Raw genomic sequence first — 25762 nt, forward strand, 5'->3', positions numbered from 1 at the left:
AATCAAGATCCAAAACATCCCCGGTACTAACCCTCCATCCCAAACTCCACTATGAAAATGAATCCCCTGCAGTTTCTCCTCCTTTACTCCCCCCCTTCCCCCCGAACTGTAAAATCCAAGGTTCACATCCCTACTCCCACCTACAATGCATAAAATTATTCACATTCTCGCCCTCCACCCCCCCCCCCCCCCCGGCACTATCCTCCATCTAGACCCCCCTGTACCTTGAAGAGCACAGGTAATAACCAGTTGCTTTTGTACCACCATTGCCAGAATCCAAAATTATGAATTTAGTTCACAAGTTATGGATAACATAAGTCAATTTAGGAATAACCTTTCTGTGCTCCAGAAGTCTATGTTGCTGCAGTACAGCTGCTTGAAGGTGAGTTCTCTGCCTTGGATCTGGTAGATTAGAATGATAGAACTATTTAGTGTGCAAAGTAGAATTCTGTTTCCAATTCCAGTCTAAATGCATAATTGTTCTTGAAATTAGTTGCATTAGTATAAAAGTATAAAAACAATGTAGCACTAAAGGTTAATAATGGCAATAGAAGCCAGGGTTAGGTTGTGAACTTTTGAGCATGTTGCATTACCATTGAAGGCTTAAGAATAGTTCTTATTCATTAACTATAATTACAGTCAGAGCCAGGCTTGTAAACTGGCAGGTTCACTCTCATTCCTTTACCAACCCCCCAGATAGTATCTAATTTACAAGAACATACTTTGGAACAGGGGAAAGAGGAATGACATAGATTAGGGAGTTTGTCCAACACTCCAGCACAAGTCTGCATAGTGAAGAAAAGAAACAGCACTATTTATGGAAGGATAGCTGCTAGAAGCTTTATTTTCTAAGGACTTTTTCCAATTCTGTGCATGTTTAGAATAAACTCCTATAACTGTAAGCATGGCTATAATACAAGCACAGTAAAATAAAATGAGTAAGGGTTCAGTTAACACCTGGTTTGTTTGGTTTTGGAAGGGTGACGTATCTACGTTGCCAAACAACTGTCACAGAAGAGGATATTTGAGAGTTATCCCTCACTAAAAAAAAAAAAAAGATAATTAACATAGCTGCAGAAAACTATCTGGGTCATATTGAAGGAGAAACCACATTAGACCATTTTTTCATCCCTAGGAGCCCTCAACCAGAATATATTTCCTCATTTCCAGACCTGGGATATCCCTGGAAATTCCCTTACCTCAACCTACAGCTTACATTCTAGTCTATGGGAGCAATATTGTCATGTATCTTCTTCTCTTTTCATGGCAAAATCCACAACCCTAGCTGAAACAAGCTGTGCTTTTATTTTTCCTGTATCATATGTCATGAGAAGTGACAATCTTCTTTTGTCTAAAAAACTGACTGCACTGATTTATGTAAAAAGAATCATGCACTTTACCTGACCCTGCATCATACACACACACACACAAAACATTTAATACCATATTAGGCTGATTAGGATTTTTGGTTTTGTTTTTTAAATGCACATGGTAAAAACCTTACCTCATCTTATGTCATAGCCAATAAGCCTCCCTTAATCAAAACCTAGTCAGTGATGCTCCAGGTAATCACCCTTCTCCTCTTCCAGTCCACCAGCAAAAGGGCTTCAAACCCTGAGTCAGATGTTCCACTTCCTGGTCAGCTAGGCCTGGGGATGTTGTGACGGCAGCATTCATAGCCATCAGATGGGATTCATAGTCATCGCTCAAAAGTGGATTCAGGACACATGATTACAGGACTGTAGAGGGAACCCTGGCATGTGACTTCTAGCCTAGGACTGTCACTGCAATGTTAGGGGACAGAGTGTTATAAACTAGGGGACAAATTCCACCGGTAGTTTTGAATGAGGGTTGATGCCTTTTTCAAAGGAGCAAGGGGGTTGCCAAACCCACTTCTTCTTTCAGTCTCCCTGATGAAATGGTCCAACAGCACAAATGCTGGTGAAGCAGAATCCCTGACTGACCTGGCAGGGAAAGGAGGAAGAAGCATCCTGTCAATCTGCTGCCTCCAAGGGAAAAATCAGCCAACTTGGTATTGTTGATGGCCACAGCAATGTGTTTCTACTACATTGGCCTAATTATAAAGGGATCATCTTCTACTCAAAGCCATCTTCTATTTGAGCTATTGCAGAATGTAAAATTCTTTCTCCTTCTGGAATTGTAGTTCCCTGGTGGGAGTTGCCAGTTCCTCTCAGATTATCTAAGGATGATGGGGATGAGGACTTCCTTTTTCTCCTTCTTACCCTCTGGTCATTTTAACCAGCTGGTCCTCCCACTTGAGAACCAGCATATTATAGTGTGTCTAAAAGAGAAAAAAAAAGGCAATTAAGAAAGCATTTTTAGACTTCTATCAAAATGGAAAACATTATACTGAAAATGGAAAGCAATAGCACAGGAAATGCATATCCAAAAGAGCCAACCATTCCTCTCCAAGGTGTATGCTAGTGTATGCATTAATGCAATGATGTGACACCTGGACTGAAGGAGCCTGGCACCTTACATACAGTGCAATTCAATTTGTCATCCTACACTGAGCAAACGAATAATCATATGTTAAACATTTTAAAAGGTAAAATCCACAGGTGATAAAAGACATGAAAAGGGGTTGAATTAGCACAAGTTGTGAGCATTAGTGCCAATTGTCAAGTCTTCAACCCTGGCTGCTGTCCATTTACTCATCTTTCATATGCATTTATAATTCAGTCAACTTTAAAAAGTTCTTTCTAATGTTACCCCATTTCTTCATGACCATTCTCAGGGGATCCTGCTGGCTAGAGAATGGAAATGAAGAAATGGGGTAACTTTTCTATTATACCTAAAGTTTACATTGCTGCTTGGGGGTAGCCTGCACAGAGAAGTAGCTGCTATTATCCTTAATAGAAGGCTTGGCGGTAGCCTGCACATAGCGGAAGCTGCTACTACCCTAAAAAAAAAAAAAAGAAAAAAAGAAACTTGCTAGGCAGACTGGATGGAGTTTTTTTAGTCTTTACCTGCCATCATTCCCTATGTTATTATGTTATTGTGATAACACTTACCTTTCAAAAGCAAAACTATGATAAAATAAGAAAAATGCTTAGGACAAAACTGAAATGAGCCACTGCAAAAGTTAAGAATTGACATCAGGCATGGTGGTTGTTTAAAAATGCAATCTTCAAAGCTCAGACCAGATGTATTCCATGCATTAGAAAAGGTGGAAAGAAGGCCAAACAACTGCCGACATGGTTGAAAGGTGAGGTAAGAAAGTCTATTATAGCCAAAATATCTTTCAAACACGGAAAAGGGATCCAAATGATGAAAATGGGAAACATCATAAGCACTGGCAAGTTAGATGCAAAGCATTGATAAGGAAGGTAAAGTGAATTTGAAAAGAAGCTTGTTGTGGAAGCAAAAACTCATCATAAAAACTTTTTCAGATATATTTGAAGTAAAAAGCCTATGAGAGACTCAGTTGGACCATTAAATGATCGAGGAGTAAAAGAGGCAGTAAGGGAGGACAGGGCCATAGTGGAAAGACTAAATGAATTATTTGCTTCTGTCTTTACTGAGGAGGATACAAGGGAGATAGATACCCATCAACACAAGACAAGATACAAATAGAAAATAAAATGACTTATTTAGTACCAAAATATGTCTCAAAGATTCTAAATATATGGCAGGGATTCCCAAATCTGTCCCGAGTACCACACAACCAGTTGGTTTTCAGGACATCCACAATGAATATGAATGAGATATATATGCATACCAAGGAGAATATGGAAATGTATCTCATGCATATTTATTGTGGATATTCTGAAAACCCAACTGGCTGTGGGATCCTCAGGACAGGTTTGAGAAACCCTGATATATGGAGTATCAGCAAGCCAACGATACTCATAGTTCCTCTTAACCATTGCCAGACCATTCAATCATTTACCTCAGAGTGTATCACTATTTTTTTTCATTTTCATAGCAAATAAAAATAAAGAAAACATTGTTTTGATTGTAAATGATTAGGCTAAATGATTGAGATGTCCAGTGGTGGTTAAGTGCAAATATGCATGTCATTGGCTTGATGATACCCCACATATTTAGAATCTTTGAGACATATTTTGGTGCTAAATAATATATTATATTTTCTAGTTCTACCTTGTCTTGTGTTGTTAATATGCTTGACAAAGTTGAGGCACTTTTTTGGTGAAGAAAGATACCCATGCCATAAATGATATTTAATGGTGACGATTCAGAGAATCTAAAACAAATCTAAGTGAACTTGGAAATTATAAATAGAGCAAATAGACAAACAAAAAGTAGCAAATCACCTGACCAGATGGTATACATCCCAGTGAGCGGAAAGAGCTGAAAAATGAAATTGTAAACTATCATTAAAATCATCTACGATATCTGAAGATTGGAGGGTGGCCAACATAACTCCAATTTTTAGAAAGGGTTCCAGGGGTGATCCAGGAAACTGCAGACAAGTGAGCCTGACAACAGTGCCAGGCAAAATGGTAAAAACTATTATGAAGAACAAAATTACTGAATGGATAGTCACAGTTTAACGGGACAAAGCCAACATGAATTTAGCCAAGGAAAATCTTGCCGCACCAATCTGCTACATTTTTTGAAGTCATGAATAAACATATGGATTAAGGTAAGCCAGTTGACATGGAGTACCTGGATTTTCAGAAAGCATTTTCAAAGTAGTGTACCTTATGAGAAACATCTGAGGAAATTAAAAAGTCATGGGATAGGAGGCAATGTCCTATTATGGATTGGGAACTGGTTAAAAGAAAGAGAAGAGAGAAGGGCTACATGGTCAATTTTCTCAGTGAAGAAAGATGAATACTGGCATGCCATGGGATCTGTACTGGGACCACTGTTTTTTAATATATTTATAAATGGCCTGAAAATGGGAACAAGTGAGATGATTATATTTGCAAATGATATAAAATTATTCAAAGTTTTTCAAATCCTCGCAAGAGGATTGTGAGAAACTGCAAGAGGACTTTGCGAGACTGGAATTGGGCATCCAAAAGGCAGATGTTGGACAAGTGCAAAGGGATGTGTGTGGGGAAGAGCAACCCAAATTGTAGCCACACAACGCAAAGTTCCACAACAGGGTCACTACCCAGCAAAGAGATCTAGGCATTCTCTGCTGAGTGTGAGGTGGCAGCCAAGAAAAGAAATAGAATATTAGGAATTATTAGGATAGGAATGGAGAATAAAATGGAATATTATAATGCCTCTGCATTGCTCCATTGTGCAACTACATCTTGAATATAGCGGAGAGGGGCAACCAAAATGATAAAAGTGATGGAATGATTCCCCTATAAGGAAAGGCTAAAGAGGATAGGGCTGTTCAGCTTGGAGAAGAGACAGCTGAGGAGAGATGTGATAGAGGTCTATAAAATAATAAGTGAAGTGGAACAGGTAAATGCAAAGCAGTTTACTATTTCAAGAAAGTAGAAAGACTAGGTACACACAATTAAGTTACTAAGTAGTACATTTAAAACAAACAGGGAAAAAAATATATTTTTTTACTCAATGCATAATTAAGCTCTGGAATTTATTTCCAGGGTTCAGTATTTCTAGTTAATATTTATATTTCCCCAATATATAAGATCTTGGCTGGTCTCAGTGCTGGATACAGACTGTATGACGACGATGACATTCAGTCCTATATCCCGGTGAGTCCCTCCTGATTTGAAACATCAAGATTGGTTTACACAGCTGTATCTGTGATCAGGCAGTAGCAAGTTAGCCTAAACTTTATCTAAAACAGAAATTGTTGTTTTGCAGCATAGGAATTCTGAAACTATCCCTTCCGCCATTTCTGTAGAGGACTACTTTGTCTGTTTCTCCTTGAAACAGGAGTCTTGATTTTCTTGTGAACTCACATTTGTCATTTGTTCCTCAAGTAAAGGAAGTGATATGCTCTGGGTTTTTTCAAGCTATGAGTTGTACATGGCCTTAAACCTTTCTTAAGGACACCTGATTTTCGTTCTGTTGTCCAGGCACAGATACTGCCACTGCTGGGCTATTGCAACACATCGTACCTGGGTTTACCAGGAACAGTGTTGGTCTTTGCAGTGACTTCAGAATTCCACTGCTCGACTGATTACCAGTTGTTAGTAGATGGGATCATATCTCTCCTGAATTCTTTAATCATCACTGGTTACCAGTCAAGTGGCAGATCAAGTGCAAGGCTGCCTTCTTAGTTCACAAACTACTGTCTTTGGATTCTTTTGCATGAGCAAATGCCATGCTTTCATGTCCACAGTCTTACAAGATTGCTTCGTTAATGACCATGGGGTTTGCTAGATGCTCTGGCTGTGCCCTAGGTACGTCTGGCAGCGACTCGTTAGAGAACATTTTCGGTTGCTGCTCCAGTGTTTTGGAACTCTGCCACAAGAACTCAGATTTTTCTGTAAAACGTTCGTTTCGGCAGGCCTCTATTGCATTTTTACCAAGTTTTTTATTTACCGTAGTTGTTTTGTACAGAGTTTGAATATTTGGCTATCATTTTGATATTATTTCATTACTATGAATGTTTTTTTTTGTGAGCCACTTAGGGCTCTGTGTGTAATGTGGCTTAACTTGTTTAATAGGACTCTGAAAACGTTTCTGTTTAATCAGGCATTTAATTTGGGCACACATCCATAATTTCCAGGACTGAGCTGTTTTATAACATCAGGCTGAGATTTCTTTATTTTTCTTTGCATTTATATATATATATATATATATATATATTTTGTTGAGACATGGTAGATAATAAATATTAATGAATTCAAATAAATTCAAATTCAAATGAATGAAATGAAGTGGTAAAAGCTGTTAGTGTGGTTGGGTTTAAAAAAAGGTTTGGACAAGTTCCTGGAGGAAAAGCTCATAAATCATAATTAAGGTAGACTTGAGGAAATCCACTGCTTATCCTTGGGATAAGCAGCCTGGAATCTATCTGCCCCTTGGGATCCTGACAGGTACTTGTGACGTGGATTGGCCACGAGAAGTGTGCTTTCGTTCCCTACGAATTGGTAATCCGCAACATATAGGGCCATATTCGTTGTATTCGTGGGGAAGCAAAACGTATCGCGATTCCCCACGAATACAATGAATCTTTGCCGAATTATTCGGCCGTCGGTCGGAGCGAGTACCTGATCCCAGTAAGGCACCTGAAAGAAAGCAGAGGGCCCCCGAGGAGCGGGTACCCAGGTTAGAGTATACCCTGAAGAGCAGAGAGCACTTCCAGCTGCAGCAAGGAAGTGGCAGAGTAGCTTAGACTGGACGAGTCCAATCCTTCAATCCAATCCTTGTCCTTGCTAACTCAACGAGCTAGCAAACAAGTGTAGGCTAAATACCCGGATGGAGTGATGTCACAAGATGGCGCCAGCCATCCATTGCTCCTACCATGTGACAGGGACTGACCAATGGCACTGGTAGCCTCAGTGACATAGTAGGTCGAAGGCTATTGGCGCCATTTTGAAACCGGAAGCCGAGGGTGTGAGTGCAGGAGATGGCTCCCGGACCCCCCGCTGGACCACCAGGGAGTTTTGGTAAGTCTTGGGGGGGGGGGGGTTCAGGAGGGTGGAGGGTTGTAGTTAATTTAATTTTAGCCGGGAAACGAATAAAAATTAACGTATAAACGTATCGGGGGCCCCCCTTGCCGAATGCAACGTATCTGCCCCCTGACAAATACGAATCCCGAATGCAAAGTATGGCATCCCTCTGCACATCCCTATTGGCCATGTCAGAAACAGGATACTGGGCATGACGAACCTTTGGTCTGACCCAATATGGCAAGTCTTATGTTCTTATTTTTATCCCATCCACCCTCCTTACAGCAAAAGTAAACAAGCCAGCATCCTCACTGAGCTCTGCAACAGAGTGGACACTCCTGAAGGAGCAGAGAGAATGAGAAGTGATCTAAGAAAACTCAAAGAGTAGTCAAAGATTTGGCAGTAAGGACTCAGTGCCAAAAAGTGCCGAGCCATGCTGTTGCATCCGTCGGTCTCAGACGGCTTCGACCCTTGTGCCTCACCTTTTTCTCTGCTCTCCCCGCTAGCCTTGGGAAGATGGCTGCTGCCCACGTCTTTATCCATGTCATGACGGGAACCTCGGGGCATCCCCCATGAGTGATGTCACGCCATCTGGGTATTTAGCCTACACTTGTTTGCTAGCTCTTGAGTTAGCAAGGATAAGGATTGGATTGAAGGATTGGACTCGTCCAGTCTAAGCTACTCTGCCACTTCCTTGCTGCCGCTGGAAATGCTCAGGATTTACTCTAACCTGGGTACTCCTCGGGGGCCCTCTGCTTTCTTTTAGGTGCCTTACTGGGATCAGGTACTCGCTCCTCGAGGGCCTGCTCTCCCTGCCACAGTGCCTGTTACCAACGACTTCTGCCTGGTGGAATCATCAACCTTACAGCTACCATCTAGTGAGTAATCTAATTCTCAGTCTGTCTCATCTACAGTTCTGCCGTGCTGGGAAACCTACACCTGGATATCCCTATACCATCTTGGTGAGACGGGTTCCCTCTGCCGAGGGTCCCTGGACTGCTACCTCTGGATCTACTCACTACTGACACCTCTGGTGGTATATACAAGCTGTATAATAAAAGACAAAACTCTGTGTTTGTGTGTCCTCAGTCTAGTCCAGTACTGTGGCTCCCCACAGGGCTCCTCCCCGTGGGCGTGGTCATCTGCCACAGTACCCAAGAATCCACTCAAACATCTCAAAACCATAACACATGCATTTGTAGTGCAGTAATGCAAAGGAATCATATATGTTGAGATGAAAAACTGATATGCATGGACTAGAAAAGGGATCTTGAGGTGATAGTGTCTAACGACCTGAAGATAACAAAGCAATGTGATTAGGTGGTGGCTAAGGCCAGAGGGATGCTGGGTTGCACAGAAAGAGGCATAACAAACAGGAAAAAAGAATTGATAATGCCCCTGTTCAGGTCTTTGGTGAGGTGTTACCTGGAGCACTGGGTTCAGTTTTGAAGACTGTTATCTCAAAAAGGATAGAGACAGGATGGAAGCAGTCCAGAGAAAGGCAACTAAAATGGTGTGGCATCTGAACAGATATACTTATGAGATGAAAATGAAGGACCTAAATATGTATTTCCTGGAGGAGCAGAGAAACAGGGAGATAAGATAAAAACTTTTAAATGCCTTAATGGTATAAATGATGCTCAAGAATCAAATCTTTTCCAATAGAAAGGAAGCTGTAGAATCAGGGGTTATAAACTAAACTCCAAGGGGGTAGACTCAGGAACAATGTCAGAAAAGGTTTCTTCACAGAAAGGGTAGTGATTATATGGAATGCTCTCCCAGAAGAGGTGTGTGGGAACGTGTGTCACGTTTTCCATCTTGTCTATTAGTTTAAGGGTTGCCTCTTTTATAAATAACTCTTTAGACAGCAGCTTTCAGCTTAAACAGGTTTATTGTACATTTGTTCACTCTATGCACTTTCAGAGGGCGACAGTCCGGCTCTCACTTGAACACAAAACTTTAACAGCAAGCAAGCCAAAACAGTGCTAGTTACTGGTTTACTTTGAAACAACAGCGTTTCCTACCAGTTCTAGATACTTCCCTGGTTAAGCCATCCTATTTGGAGTCCTGGCTGCTCCTCAGCTAGGTATGCTTTTCTGAGCTTGGGGATTTAGTTAGCTTGGGCTAGCTTCCGGGACTTCTTGCCTCAGGATTCTTCAGTTTTTCACAGTCTTCCCCTGCTGTCACACTTCCTGTTTTCTCCTGGTCTGTTTTTAAGCTGTACAGCTACCCCCCCCCCCCCCCCCCTATGAATCAGCAGATTCCTGTTTAAGGTAGACCTACCTAATTCTTGTTAAGGATGTCTTTTTTTTTTACTTTTCTATCCCTTATAAAGTGCGAGTCAAAAGTGCATGGGATAAAAACAGAGCATCCCTAATGCTTAGAAGATGAAAAAGAAGAAAATGGTTAACCTTTGTTAACTTTAGGTAAAGCATTTCTGTATGGGGGGGAGGGGGAACCTGCATGGAGTGGCAGTTACTATTCTAATCAGAAGGCATGGGGGAGTAACCAGTTACTATAGAATACAACTTGCTGGGCAGTCTGGACAAACTATGTTGCTATTAGGGATGTGCATTTGTTTTGAACGAATGCGCAATCCGCAACGTATAGGTCCCTATTTGTTGCATTCATGGGGTTCCGAAACGTATGGTGAACCCCCACGAATGCAACGTATCACTAACGAATAAAACCCCCACCCTTCTGACCCCCCCAAGACTTGCCAAAAGTCCCTGGTTGGGGTCAGCGGGGGTCCTGGAGCGATCTCCTGCACTTGGGCTGTCGCCTGCCAGTATTCAAAATGGCGCCAAAGCCTTTGCCCTTACTATGTCACAGGGGTACCTGTCATATGGTAGGAGCAATGGACAGCCGGCGCCATCTTGTGCTCCTACCATGTGACAAGGGCTGACCAATGGCACCGGTAGCCCCTGTGACATAGTAAGGGCAAAGGCTATTGGCGCCATTTTAAATACTGGCAGCCAATGGCCTGAGTGCAGGAGAATTATCCAGGACCCCCGCTGGACCACCAGGGACTTTTGGCAAGTCTTGGGGGGGGGGGGTCAGGAAGGTGGGAGGTTGTAGTTAATTAAATGTAAAGGGTTGGGATGGGGGTTTTTTTAACTTTAATGGGAAACGAATACCATACATAACTAATGGACGAATCGGGGTCCCCCGAAAACGGATGTAACGGATTTGGATCCCAACGAATATGAATACCGAATCGAACGTATCTGTCCCTGCTGCACATCCCTATTAGCTGTACAGGACATTGGATTCTTCTTTACTGCTGCCCCAAGCTGGATGTCATCAGCAAATATATAATGAACCACCTCATACTTCTGGATCTCATTGAGCCAATAAGATGTTAAAAATCAGGGGTGACAGCATAGAGCCCTGCAGAGCAGCCGACTCAGAACCATGAAGGGGAGACTGTAGACCATTCCACAGCATACTTTGCACATGATTGGAAAGGAATGAAGATAGCCAATCAAGTTCTAAGCCCCCTGTCTCAGAGAGTTAATCTAATAAAATGCCATGATCAATGGCATGGAAGCCAACTTTTGAAAATCATGGGTGGTGCTGAACTCAACACAAATTACAGAACGCCCAGCAAAAAAGAAAAAACCTACAGTAGGTTGAAGGTGTGACTGGTCAGCCTGTATTTGAATATCCAGAGAGAAGCAGGTAATATGGACATGGGAAATACTCATGTGGTAAAAACATGAGCTAAGGAAGCACTCAAAGTCCCACCAGTCAATCTTCTCCTAAATCCCAGCTCATTCATACCAATATCCTCCCTTATCCTTCCCTTCCCTATACCACGGTCTTTTCACCTCACCACTCCCTTTTTCTCTCACATTCCCCTAATCTCTTCTTCCTCCTCTCCCCTTCTTATCCACTTTTCCCCTCCCCTCCCTTTGTTCTTTTTAAATTCTCCTTCTCCTGCATGGGCATACTTTGGCTTATATTTGGGGTCAGAGGGTTTAACCCCTCTGATTATGCCACTCCCTACTCCCCCTTAGTTTGCTCTATTCCCCATTTCTCCTCGACCCATCCTTCTCTGTTTCCCTCCCAGTTCCACTTCCCATCCCTCCACTCCCAGCAGGTTCCTCATCCTTCCTTAGCCAGACCCCTTGCTGTGCAGGCTTAATTCACTCATCCCTTCACTGTTCCCCAACCCTCACCCTTCCTGAGCACGTTAGGCTTTCTTTCACTGACAGGCTTTGCTCATCTCTCAATTTGTGGTTTTCCCTCCTCCACAGGCTTGGATCACTTTTTTTGCTCTGCCCTCTCTTCTCACAATCCTTCTCTTGGTTTACTTCCCCTGTTAGAGCCCCTCTTCTCTGTCCCACACAGTTCCTTTCCCAGTCTTCTTCACCCCACTCACCCTCTTAAGATCCCTTCACGTAACCTCTCATCCTAACTCTTCTAATCACAACCCATGTTCTCTCTCCCAGATTGTATCCCCTTCTCTCAGCTCACAGTCAATGTCCCACGCGCAACCCCTTTTTCAGTCTTGTCAGGTCTTCTCCGAGTTTGCCTACTCTTCTGCCTCTGCAAAAAACTATGTTGACTCTTTCCTATTAAAACATGCCTATTTATGTAGTCAGTAATTTCGCCCAGCACCAATCATTTCACCCAGCACCAACTTCAGGCTTACCAGTCTATAATTTCCCGGATTACCCCTGGAGCCCTCTTTAAAAATTGGTATCATAATGGCCACCCTCAAGTCTTCTGGCACTATGGCTGTTTTAAATTATAGCAAATCACCAGAACTAGGTCTGCAATTTCCTTTTTTATTTCCTTCAGAATTCTGGGGTGAAGATCATCTGGTCATGATGATTTATTATTCTTTAGTCTGTCAATATATTATGTCCTCCAGTTTCACAGTGATTCCATCTAGTCTCTCAGAGCATTCACTATCAAAAAGTGTTTCCAGTGTGTGTATGACCCCGACAACCTCCTCAGTAGACAGAGGAAAAGAATTAATTTAGTCTTTCTGCTATTTCCTTGACCTCCCAGACCACCCATTGTATCCCTTGGACATCTTGCAGCTCAGCTAATTCCATCACAGGCTTTTTGGTTCAAATGTGCTTGGAAAAGATTTTATTGCTTGGTTTTTACCTCTATAGTGAGCTTGTCAAATTCTCTTAACCTGCTTAATTACTTTTTAACATCTAACTTGTCAATGCTTATGTGTTTCCTTATTTTCTTCATTTGGGTCTGTTTTCCATTTTTTGAATGATGCCCTTTTGGCATTAATTACCTCTTTCACCTCATAAGAAACATGCCATTCTGTATCAGACCAAGGGTCCATAAGCCCAGCATCCTGTTTCCAAAAGTGGCCAATCCAGGCTACAAGTACCTGGCAAGTACCCAAAAACTAAGTATATCCCACGCTACTGATGCTAGTGTTAGCAGTGGCTATTGTCTAAGTCAACTTGATTAATAGCAGTTAATGAACTTCTCCTCCGAGCTTATCCAAAACTTTTTTAAACCCAGCTACACTAACTGCACTAACCACATCCTCTGGCAACAAATTCCAGAGTTCCCAGGTATGAAAATGACTTCCCAAGCTCAGGATTTGAACCCTGATTCACAGCCCACTGCTCTAACCTTTAGCTACTCCTCAACTCAGATATGTGAGTGAAGGACGTTAAGTGATTTTTCAAAAGCAGGTAGATAGTAATAGTGGACAGATCTAAACTAGGATCTCCAGATTTCATGGGTCTGTGCCTTAACTACTTTATACTGTCAATCTCTAATCCTCTTGCCTCATAAAAATCAATAAGAAAGTTTAGATAAAAAGAGGAACATTGAAAATAGTGATCTACAGTATGAATGTTTAGTGAACACAGAACCTGGGAAAGAATGAAGTATGACTTTAATTGCTATAGATTTTAGAAAACAAATTGCACCAGTTCCTATACTGATAACATTTTATTGAGATTTATCATCCAATAACTTTTCCTCACCATTTTATGAGTGCTTGTCATGCCCAGTTAAGTTAGCCAAAACTGAACTAGAAAAAACAGGATGAGATAAAGGATGAAAATATATTGTATTGCCTTTCCTATCTGCAGCCCAGGAAAAAGAATATTTGTGGCACATGGCCACATCAGAGGGCAGTCATTATGGGAGCATAACATACAAGCTGCTACAGAAAGCAATGAATAAATCATTTAAAAAAAAATGTCAGTCTAGACCTTTCAGAAAGCTGTTCCCAAAGACTTTGAACAGTAGAAACAAGCACAGCATAAAATACCAATATCAGAGCAGGACAATACAATTTTTAAAGTGGACCTTGCCCTTCAGACCTGCCTTAGTTACATATTACTGGGCATGACTCTGACTAAAAGTAGATCACATGGTATAGCAAGTTGGCAACCGATCTTAAACATTCATCATGCATTGGATTCACTGAGACTTGATGGAAGCAGTCTCACAGCTGGGCAGTAAGAATAGCAAATTACTCCTTATTCAGAAAAGTCCTATATAAAAAAGACATTTCACCTAGAACTAAAGCAGCCTACTTTCTGGGACACACACACACACGTGTAAATCCACAGTCTGCACATATATGTCAATCTGAGAAGAAAACATTCCTGTTGGAGCCCTCATGTCTCCCATACCCTCCCTCTTCCCCTCCCCCCTGCCTCCAATATCCAGAAAATTGAAGTGAGGGTTCTGGTGCCAGAGCCTGTTCCCCTCCATCTGATCTTGGTGAAAATGATGCTGGAGGACTGGTAGCCAAACTGCTGATGTGACACTCAAAGACAGATGGAGAGTGGTAGCAAAGACTGAAGCCACCCTAGCTGGTACTGTCACTCGCTTCTGCTCTTTTTGCAGCTGGTTTTTCCATTAAATTGGAAGATTTGGAAAATAAGTTATCAGAGCTTGATAATCATCTTGTAGCAATGTCATCTTCTGTTTCTACTTTACAATCTAATGCCTAGATTTATCAATTTGCTGTAAATATCGCATTTGATAGAAAAGGGGTGTGTTTTATGGTACTTGCCTATCTCTTCACATATGTATTACTGCATTAACTTTTTGTAATACCTACATTATTGCATTTTCCTACCTGCAAAGTGCTCATTTCACCATGGGGGAAGGAGAGAGAGAGAGTGAGAAAAAAAGTTAGGTTTTTAAAATTTTCCTAAAACAAAATGGTTATCACCCTTGTTATTACTAAATAAGCGTTTAATGAATGTGTTACAATTGTCCTCTAAAAAAGAATTCACTTTTTCAAAATGTTTCTATTTACCTGAGAAAAAAGTGTTTGTTAAGCCAGTTGAAGGATCTGTGGATATGTTAGCTCCATTTGCAATTCTAACTTATCTTCATTTTTACAGAATTCTCATTGCAAACCACTTAGAAACTTTGATAAGTGGTATATAAGCATTTAAAATAAACAAACAAAGAAATACATAGAACAAGAACAAACGTATTGGTTTGATATGTTTCTGAATCGTACAAAGAAGTGGTACTAAAACAATATTTCAAACATAAGAAGGAGAATTTGTTTGGATCTAAGATTCAAATTTTCCCTCATGTGGCTAAGGAGACCCAATGTAGAAGGAAGGCTTTTCTACAGTTCAAACAACATGGAATTGATTTGGGTGCCTCTTTTTAAAGTTTCTGTGTAAATGTATAGCTGATTATCTGGGGACTAGGTTAATCTTTTCTGATCCTGCTCATTTAGAGATTTTTCTTGTTGTTAAGACTGGGTGACCATAGCGGGTGGGGGGAATAAGAACATAAGAAAATGCCATACTGGGTCAGACCAAGGGTCCATCAAGCCCAGCATCCTGTTTCCAACAGTGGCCAATCCAGGCCATAAGAACCTGGCAAGTACCCAAAAACTAAGTCTATTCCATGTTACCATTGCTAATGGCAGTGGCTATTCTCTAAGTGAACTTAATAGCAGGTAATGGACTTCTCCTCTAAGAACTTATCCAATCCTTTTTTAAACACAGCTATACTAACTGCACTAACCACATCCTCTGGCAACAAATTCAAGAGTTTAATTGTGCATTGAGTAAAAAAGAACTTTCTCCGATTAGTTTTAAATGTGCCACATGCTAACTTCATGGAGTGCCCCCTAGTCTTTCTATTATCCGAAAGAGTAAATAACCGATTCACATCTACCTGTTCTAGACCTCTCATGATTTTAAACACCTCTATCATATCCCCCCCCCTCAGCCGTCTCTTCAATAGGGTATTGATGAGCATACTGGCATTCCTTTGTTTTATAATTATTTTCCTTGGATAATTTCTTTTCCCTCCTTGATGGGAACTAATGGTGTTACAAGATAGGATAAATGATGTATTTTGAAGTATTTCTTTTCTTTTGTTTATCATTCACAAATTCTTTACTTTTTAATCTTATATTGGTTAAAAAATTTAATAAACAGATAATTAAAAAAACAAAACAAAACATATCTACAATCACTTGAAGGTTACTGTCTCCCGGCATGATCAAGTGGAACTTCTTTATGTGATCAGGTAATTGCACACTATACAAAAATAACAATGTATTGGTGAACAACATCTCAAAGAGGCCCTGTCCAACAGTTTTTAGAACATACCAGACCTCTTTATTTGAACACAGCGGTGTATGGCTCCCAATAATACTCAGGTAGGCAACTCCAATCCAGGCATGCCACAAACAGGTCTGGTTTTCAGGATATCCACAATGAACATATATATTTTATTTTTCAAGGTATGCTGTATTTCCATGCACCTATATCTCATGCATATCTCATCAATATGGATATCGTGAAAACCCGACAGGCTTGTGGCACCCAAGAACCAGAGTTGCCTACTCCTGCCCTATAATGAGAATTATTTTATCATTTTGATTCAGCCATTTTCTTCTGAACATGGAATTTTAAAACCATCAAGGAATAATCTGCAATCTGCAAATTTTGATTGTGAAGGTGTTTTGGATCACTTGAAAATAAGGTGTTGATGTTAATAGGTGAAGGGCTAGTTGGGGCTCAGTCTGTTCAGTTAACTCAAACGGTAGGTGCTAGAACAGTATAGGAGAAGTTTCAGTATGATTCTAAGGTTGAGATGGTGAATTTGATGTAGAAAGTTAAATCTATTGGCTCGTGTCTGGATCAGTGCCCTTTTTGGATTTTTGTAGATTAAAGGATTTTATTTTATTTTATTTTTTTTACAAAGCTTTATTGTCAAATATCAAGCATGTTGCTTAAGGAGGAGTTTCTTCCCCTATCATTAAAGAAAGCCATGATGTTTTTAAAAAGGGAAACCTTCCAGGGGGACAATATGTCTAGTTTTAGATGGATATCTAACATCTCATCCTTAAGCAAGGTTATAGGGAAAGCAGTTTTGCTTCAGCTTTCTGATTTCTCCACCGATTGTAATATTCTCGGTAAGGATGAATGCAGTTTTAAAGGAGTACTGAAACCCATTTGCTTGTCTTGCATGATTTTTTGTTGTCTAAAAGTATCAGGGTGGATCATTCACTCTGATTCTCCTTGATATAACATCAGCATTCAACACAATTAATCATCTAATTTCATTGGACAGACTTTCCAATCTTGGCATAGGGGCTAGAGTCTGGGTTTGGTTCCACTCATTTCTGTTTAGTCGTCAGATGCAGGATAGAGCTGGACACACATCTTCGGAATGGCACGACATTAATGCAGGCATTGCTGTCTGCCCTCTCGCCCATATTGTTAAATGTTTATTTGCAGCCACTGTGTCACCTTATGGAAAGTCTTGGCCTAATTTTCTAAATCTACGTTGACATCCAGTTATACTTTCCAGTTCGTGGAAATATGGGAGAGGTAATTTCATTCATCAAAAGGGCTTTGCTAACAATTAATGACTGGCTAAAGAATAATCAGTGATTTCTTAATCCTAGCAAATCTGAGGCATATGGATTAGTCATCGTCCACTGCCAGTGGACTGTGAGGGGCTGATTTTGGAGGGAGTGCCTATTACATTTTTGGATACTGTAAGGGATTAGGGGGTCTCTTTTGACTCTTCCTTTTGTACCACATATAAGAGGTGTTCTGAAGTCAGGCTTTTTTAAATTAAGGATGCATTGCCATCTGAAGTACATAATCTTTCAGGAGAATCTGTGCTCAGTTGTCCATGTTTTCGTGTTAACTAGTGTTGTACCATTGCAATTCATTATGGGGTAAATTTTCATACCTACGCCCAATTTTACAACATGTGCGCACAGACACACGCATGTTATAAAATCAGGGGTCGGCGCGTGCAAGGGGGTGCACACTAGTGCATCTTGAGCGCGCCGATGCCTGCAGCCTTCTCCCATTCCCTCCCCCCTAAACTAACCTTCCCACCCTTCCCCTAACCTTCCGCCCCTAGCCATATTCTAAATCCTCCCCCACCCCCGACCTCTGTCTTACCTTTTGCGTCTGCCTCTGGGCAGGCGCAAGTTGTGAGCACCAGGAGTCTGCCGGCTCACGATCCTCTGAAACAGCAGCAAATGGCCGCTGTGCCGGAGGCCTCTGGCCCCGCCCCCACCCCCGGACCGCCCCTTTTGTAAAGCCCCGGGACTTAGACGCGTCCCAGGGCTTTACACGCATCGCTGGGCCTATATAAACTAGGGCCTTTATAAAATAGGCCCAGGGCGTGTAACCTCTCCACGCGTGTAAATCTTCTGGATTTACGCATGTAGGACTTTTAAAATCCGGTCCTATATGTCAGTTTGCCTAGTCATAGGATCACAATCCTTCAGTTGCTGCAAAATGCAGCTGCCCATTTAGTGTTAGGGTGCTCTAAATGTGAACATATGATCCCTATGGTTAAGTCGTTGCATTGATTACCTGTTAGGTGTAGGATACAGTTTAAAATCCTGTGTTAAGTATTCTAAGCTGTTAACTTGGGCTGCCCAGCATCTCATGCTGAATTATTCTCTTCCTATGTACCTCATCAAGGCCTTCATTCTGTGAGTAAGCAGTTGCTTTTTGTTCCCCCAGTGAGATTGATCCATTTGCAGCCTGTGTTATGGAACTCTGAGGAGCTCTGTTTATTAATTGACTTTGCCCATTTTCGGAAACAGTTAAAGGCTGTGATAATTTCTGAGGCCTATTTATAGGCTACTTTTCCATGGCTGTATTTAAATGCTCTGCATGTGTATTCTTTTTGGAGCTGGTTATGTTCATTCATTTATTTATTTATTTGATTTATATTCTGCCTGTCAGCATTTCAGAGCAGATTGTACCCAGTTACCGTACATATTTCTGTATCCCCAGAGGACTCACAAACCAAGGGCCTGATTTACTAAGGCTTTCCTCCCATTCTGTGTCTATGGGAAAAATGCTTAGTAAAGAGGCCCTAAATTTGCACCTGAGGCAATGGAGGGTAAAATGACTTGCCCTAGGTCACCAGAGATTTGAACCCTGGCTCCCCTAATTGGTTATGTGTTGTTGTTAATATGTTTATAATGTTTATGTGGGCATGTTAACCACTTTACACAGGTACTTAGTTATAGATGGAATGTAAAAGTTTTAAATCAATAAATAAAAATTTAGATTTTAGATTTAACTTATTTCAAAAGAAATAAGATAAATAGGGATATAGTGTATCTCCTACATGACTAATCCCTTCTTTTTAAATATCAATGGTCTTCTTCTTCTTCTCCACTAGGGCATTGGAATCAGGATGTTACGGATCAGGGGAGGCTCAAGGGCATCTGCTACCTGAGGTGAGGGATGAGACGGTGCCCCCCCCACCCCCACCCAAAGCACGGTACAGGTCACCATCAAGAGGGGCAAGGGGGGGATAGGGTCTCTTTACAGTCTGGTCCTTTTGGTGATCTGAAATGCTGCAGAAGGAGGAAGGCAGGGGTCAGAGTTCCCTGAGGAGCAGCAGAGTGTCTGTGATAATTCAGTATTTCCAGGAAGCTGGCAACCCTGCCACACTTCCGGGACCCCTTCCACCTGTTTCCCCAGCATTTGCCCCTGGAGCAGTGGAGGATGGGTGAATGATAGGGGTCTGTGTGTGGCAAATTCTCTGCTGGTCTAGTGCAAGGGTATCAGGTGCTCTGGGTGAACCTTAGATCCTTGTGCCCCCTCCTACCCAGCTCTCACCACACACAATAAAAAAGTTTGCATTTATAATAATCATTTTTACATAAAAAGACATTCAAAGTATAGTCTTCTGAGATAAAAATATCACAACAACATGCATATTATTTTTACATGCACTATTGTGGTGCCATCCAGAAAGCTCTACAAAAAAGCAAAATAAACACTTGGCATGCATATGGTATTAGGCCTATGGTAATGCATGCTGGATGTGGGCTTTGCCTCCAGAAAGCCATAAGTAAACTGAATTACAATTACCGTAGTATACCTCCCATACTAAGAAAGAACATTAGCTGCCATCACTGAAACAATAAAAACCTTAACTATGAAAAGGCAACACTGCAGATATTACACCAGGTCCTAAAAACCAATACACCTTCTATTAGGAAAACGGAAAAAGCCAGCCTGCTATAGATCCTAAACTAGAAACTTCACTTTAGCAGGATACTTCAGCTCAGTTACACATGCAGACCACATTCAGACCCTCACCAAATACAGAATAAAGAGACCATACAGTATAAAGAGAAAGATGTAGCCAAAACCCGAACTGAAAACCAAAAGCCTCACTATATGCACTGCAACAAAAGAAAAACGGAATAAAACAATAAAATCAAGAAGTATGAAACAATCATTATAGTAAAACCATACTAATAAAAAGAAAAAATATTTCAAAATAGCTGATGAATAGAGTAACAATCAATAATTTCATTTAAAAATTATAAAATGTTTTCCAAACATTAATAAAATATTTCCAAATAGCAGACACATGAAATAGTACCCAATAATTAAACTAGTAAAAATAAAAAAATCCATACCTGGGAACTTTTGATTTCCACTCATCCTGGGATTTCAGTGGATTAGTGGGAGATGGGGATGCAGTGGCAGGAAGGGGGAACTTTCTTTTCCCTCGCTCTCCCTCACACACACATACATATTTATTCACACTCATGTACACAGATGCTCTCACACAAACACAGGTTCTCACTCTCCATGCATGCTCATACACACAGATGCTCTCGTTTGTTCATATATACACACACACAAATGCTTTCACACACACATTTATATACACACATGCTCTTCAAATGCATACCCACTCCCTCTACCTCACTTACACACTGTCAGTCTGTTGGTAGATGAGCTCAGCAATCAGCTGTAGCCTCATATTTTCTTTTACCACTATTAAGCCTAGTCTCTTTTTCAGCCATCGGAGGGTCCTTTCCTACTTCGCTGTTGGGTGGGCAGAGCTGAGACAGGCAATTTGGTGCCTATAGCCAAGTGAAAAACTGCGCTCTTACCCATTACACAACACATGACACCACAAGTTCAATGTTTGTACAGCAATGCCCATGACCAGTACAAGGGTATTTGCACCCCCCCCCCCCCACCCCAACGCACTGTCCTCACACACAATTAAAAATTATGCATTTATAATAACAGATTTTACATGAAAAAGAACTGCTGAGATGCCAGCTGAGATGCCAGTCAGAAAACCCTGCAAAAAAGCAAGAGATACTTGGAACCTATATGGTATTAGGCCTACTGTACTGCATCTTGGGCATGGGCATGGACATGACCTTCAGAGAGCCACTCAAAAATGCGACAACCCTACCTTTGAAAATTAATACTATAAAAATTACACCAGGCCTAAAATAGTAATAAACCTCCTATCAGGAAAACAGAACAGTCCAAGCTGCTATACATCCCTACATAGAAACTTCACACTAACAGAATAACTCACGTCAGTCACACATGCAAAACACAGATAGACCCTCAAGTACAGAAGAGACCATACAGTATAAATAGCAATATACAGACAAAAACTGAACTAGAAACCGCAACAAGCCAAATTCTGTATGTACTGCAACAATGAAAAAACACAAACATTACCATTCCTTATAAAACAAAATTAGTAAAACCATAACAATAAAAAGAATAATTCAAAACATTTAATGAATAGAATAACATTCAATAATTAAAAACTCATATCAAAATCTTCCAAACATCAGTAAAATATTTTTAAAAAGATACCATCAAATAACACCCAACAATTAAAATAAGGATTTTAAAAAATTCCCCGTTATCCATATCTTGGAACTTTTGATTTTCAGATGCACTGAAATTGTCATGGATTAACAGGCAAAGAGTAACTGGGGTAGTTGTGCACACACATGTTCCTTCTCATGCACACACATGCTCTCTCTCACTCTCCCATACTCATGCTCTCTCACTTCCCCACACACATGCTCTCTCACTGTTGCACAAACATGCACATATGCTCTCACTTTCCCATACATAAGCACCCTCACCAAATACAAACACAGCAACCATAAAGAAGAAATATAAACGCACAGACAAAAACTGAACTGTAAACCACAAGAAGCCAGACTCTATGCAGTGGAACAATTAAAAAACAGAGCCATCACCATTCCTCAAACATCAAACAATAGAATCAAGAAATAAAACAAATATATAATCATAATACTAAAAACATACTAATAATATTTCAAAAAAAGCTGATGAATAAAAGATCAAATAATTAAAAACACAAATATAAGTTTGTTTAAATGTCCCAAACACCAATAAAATATTTCAAAACAGCACGCACAGCAAATAACACCTGAAAAATAAAACTAAAAAGGATTTTAAAAATTCACACTCTCCATACCTGGGAACTTTTGATTTCCAGACACCCTGGGATTGTCAAGGAGTAGTGGGAGTGGGATGCACAAACTTTCTCTTCTCTTTCTTATATATATACACCACACATACTCTGTCTCTCAGACAGACCCGCAGGTGTCTCCAGCTTTTCTTTGGTTGGGATCTACCAGCAGCACTAGGCCCTCATCTTTATTTCAGCTGCTGGCAGGTTGGAATCCACATGCATCCTCCCATTTTCTCTCTCTCTCTCTGTCTCTCACACAAATACAAACACACACACACAACCCAGACAAGTTCTCATTTACATGCACACACCTCAGGCAGGCTACCATTCACATCCACCCAAATCCCAGGCAGGATCCCATTCTCACACACACACACCCTACTTATCCTAGGAAGGCTCTCATGCATGTATGTGTTCATGCACACACAAACACACACACCCCTATCCTGGGATGTCCCAGGCAGGCTACCATTCACACATACACCCATCCCAGGCAGGCTCCCATTCACACACCCACATACACATATGCATCACAGGCAGGCTCTCATTCACATACCCATCCCAGTCAGCCTCCGATACACACACACACATCCCAGGCAGCCTCCCATGCACACACTCACACACCCAACCCAGGCAGTCTCCCATACACACACACACACACACACACACACACATCTCAGGCAGCCTCCTGTACACATACACACACCTATCCCAGGCAGCCTCCCATACACACACACATACTCCCAGAAAAGCTCCCATTTACGCACACACACCCCAGGCAAGCTCCCATTCACATCCACCCAAATACCAGGCAGTATCCCATTCTCACACACACATACACTGCTCAGCCATGGAAGGCTTTCATGCATGCAAGTGCACACACACACACACACACACACAAGTACACACATACCAGGCAGGCTCCCATTCACACACACCCACTCATCCCAGGCAGCCTCCCATACACAAACACACACACATCCCAGACAGCCTTATACACACACACCCATCCCAGTCAACCTCCCATAAACACACACACACACACACACACAGATACTAGGGGTGTGCATTCGGATTGACCGCATTAGTAAAACGCAACTCATATTTTTTTTTTACTTAAAAAATTGATTCGACATAAACGATCGGATTTCCCACATATCGAACATAGATATGTTCGATATGTGGGAAATCGCGATTGTTGAGCCAAAATAAAAATATAAACCCCCTCACCCTCCTTAATCCCCCCCCCCCCGACTTACCACAACTCCCTGGTGATGGAGCGAGGAGTGAGGACGCCATTTCTGCAATCCTTGGCGAGAAGCATGTGACGTCGGCGGCACGTCGAGTGACGCCGGCGTCACGTGATTCCCGGCTCGTTCGCGCCGGACGGTTCGTTTGGCCCAAAATGAACTTTTGGCCAGCTTGGGGGGGCCTCCTGACCCCCCCAAGCTGGCCAAAAGTTCTTTTTGGGCCGAACGAGCCGTCCGGCTGCGAACGAGCCGGGAATCACGTGACGCCGACGTCACGTGATTCCCGGCAAGTTCGCGCCGGATGGCTCGTTCGGCCCAAAAAGAACTTTTGGCCAGCTTGAGGGGGTCAGGAGGCCCCCCCCAAGCTGGCCAAAAGTTCTTTTTGGGCCGAACGAGCCGTCCGGCGCGAACTCGCCGGGAATCACGTGACGTCGCGTCTGAGTGACGCGGCGCCACGTGATTCCCGGCGAGTTCGCGCCGGACGGCTCGTTCGGCCCAAAAAGAACTTTTGGCCAGCTTGGGGGGGTCAGGAGGCCCCCCCAAGTTGGCCAAAAGTTCTTTTTGGGCCGAACGAGCCGTCCGGCGCGAACGAGCCGGGAATCACGTGACGCCGCGTCACTCGACGTGCCACCGACGTCACATGCTTCTCGCCAAGGATTGCAGAAATGACGTCCTCACTCCTCGCTCGATCACCAGGGAGTTGTGGTAAGTCTGGGGGGGGGATTAAGGAGGGTGAGGGGGTTTAAATTTTTTTTTTGCACATATGTACATATACCCAACTCATTGGATTTTTTTTATGTCCATATTGGCCGCAAGTGGGACCCCCTTTCGGACATCAAACAGAGAATCCTTTATAAAACCCTTACCATTATTCATAAATCAATAAACAACATCGCCCCTATATCTCTCCAAACGCAACTTCGTCCACACCTATCCTCCAGACCCATCAGAAGCGCCTACAGAGGCACATTATTCGCCCCTCCAGCAACATCATTACTAAGAAAAAGAGCACTCTCAACCGCAGGACCACACCATTGGAATGCTCTCCCCCCAGACCTACGCCTTGAACCCAGTCTGCCAGAGTTCAAAAAAAAGTTAAAAACCTGGCTCTTCAGACAAGCGTTCCAATTTACAGAATCCAACTAAGCACCTTATCCTGATTGAACCTTTAATTTATTGTTTTATACAGTTAACAATATTCAACATATATATATATGCAATATTTAACTTTTTAATTATTTTAATTTAATTTAGGTCACGAAAACATTCAATGTTTAATGTTTAATTGTTAATTGTTATTTTTTATTTTTATTTTTCATTGTTATTTTTCAATGTTCAATGTTCGATGTAATCAACCCAGGTCTGACCTCCCAGACTGGGGCAATTTCTTCGTTTACTGTAAACCGGACTGATTTGTATTGTATACAGGAATTCCGGTATATAAAAATTAAAAATAAATAAATAAATAAATAAATAAAAAATATGAACATAAAATTTTGCTCTGCACATCCCTAACAGATACACACACCCATCCCAGGCAGCCTCCCATACACACACACACACCCATCCCAGGCAGCCTCCCATATACACACATACACACCCATCCCAGGCAGCCTTATACACACACACCCATCCCAGTCAACCTCCCATAAACACACACAGATACACACACCCATCCCAGGCAGCCTCCCATAAACACACACACACACACACAGATACACACACCCATCCCAGGCAGCCTCCCATATACACACACACACACACACACACCCATCCCAGGCAGACTCCCATTCATACACACACACATCCCAGGCAGCCTCCCATACACACACATACACACATTACAGGCAGCCTCCTGTTCACACACACACACCCATCCCAGGCAGCCTCCCATTCACATACCCACTCATCCCAGGCAACCTCCTGTTCACACACACACACACCCATCCCATTTAGCTTCCCATCCACACACACATACACACCCATCACAAACAATCTCCCATTCACACACCCACTCATTCCAGGCAGCCTCCCATTCACACATACAGACCAGGAAGACAGGGTCCCTGGGTCATGCCTCCTCTGCTGCTGCTCCCAGCCTGTTCCTTTGTAGAGAAAAGTCGTTCTGCAGCTCCTCTTCCTGTGCTAGCACCGCGGTAATTCAACACTCGCGGTGCTAGCACTTCCTGTATTCTCATCTCACGAGAATACAGGAAGTTCTAGTAC

At 41.9% G+C, this 25762-nt stretch overlaps 1 long non-coding RNA gene across 1 annotated transcript; it reads right to left on the reverse strand.

Annotated features, from left to right (window-relative positions):
• Positions 1–208: 208 nt before the first annotated feature.
• LOC115085501 lies at positions 209–9705 on the reverse strand. Its single transcript, XR_003854870.1, has 3 exons — positions 9560–9705; positions 1505–2302; positions 209–402 (listed from the first exon to the last, which is right to left on the reverse strand). It is a non-coding gene; the product is annotated as an uncharacterized LOC115085501 (long non-coding RNA).
• Positions 9706–25762: the final 16057 nt, after the last annotated feature.

The sequence above is a fragment of the Rhinatrema bivittatum genome, chromosome 2 (assembly GCF_901001135.1).
Source record: "Rhinatrema bivittatum chromosome 2, aRhiBiv1.1, whole genome shotgun sequence".
NCBI classification, from domain to species: Eukaryota; Metazoa; Chordata; class Amphibia; order Gymnophiona; family Rhinatrematidae; genus Rhinatrema; species Rhinatrema bivittatum.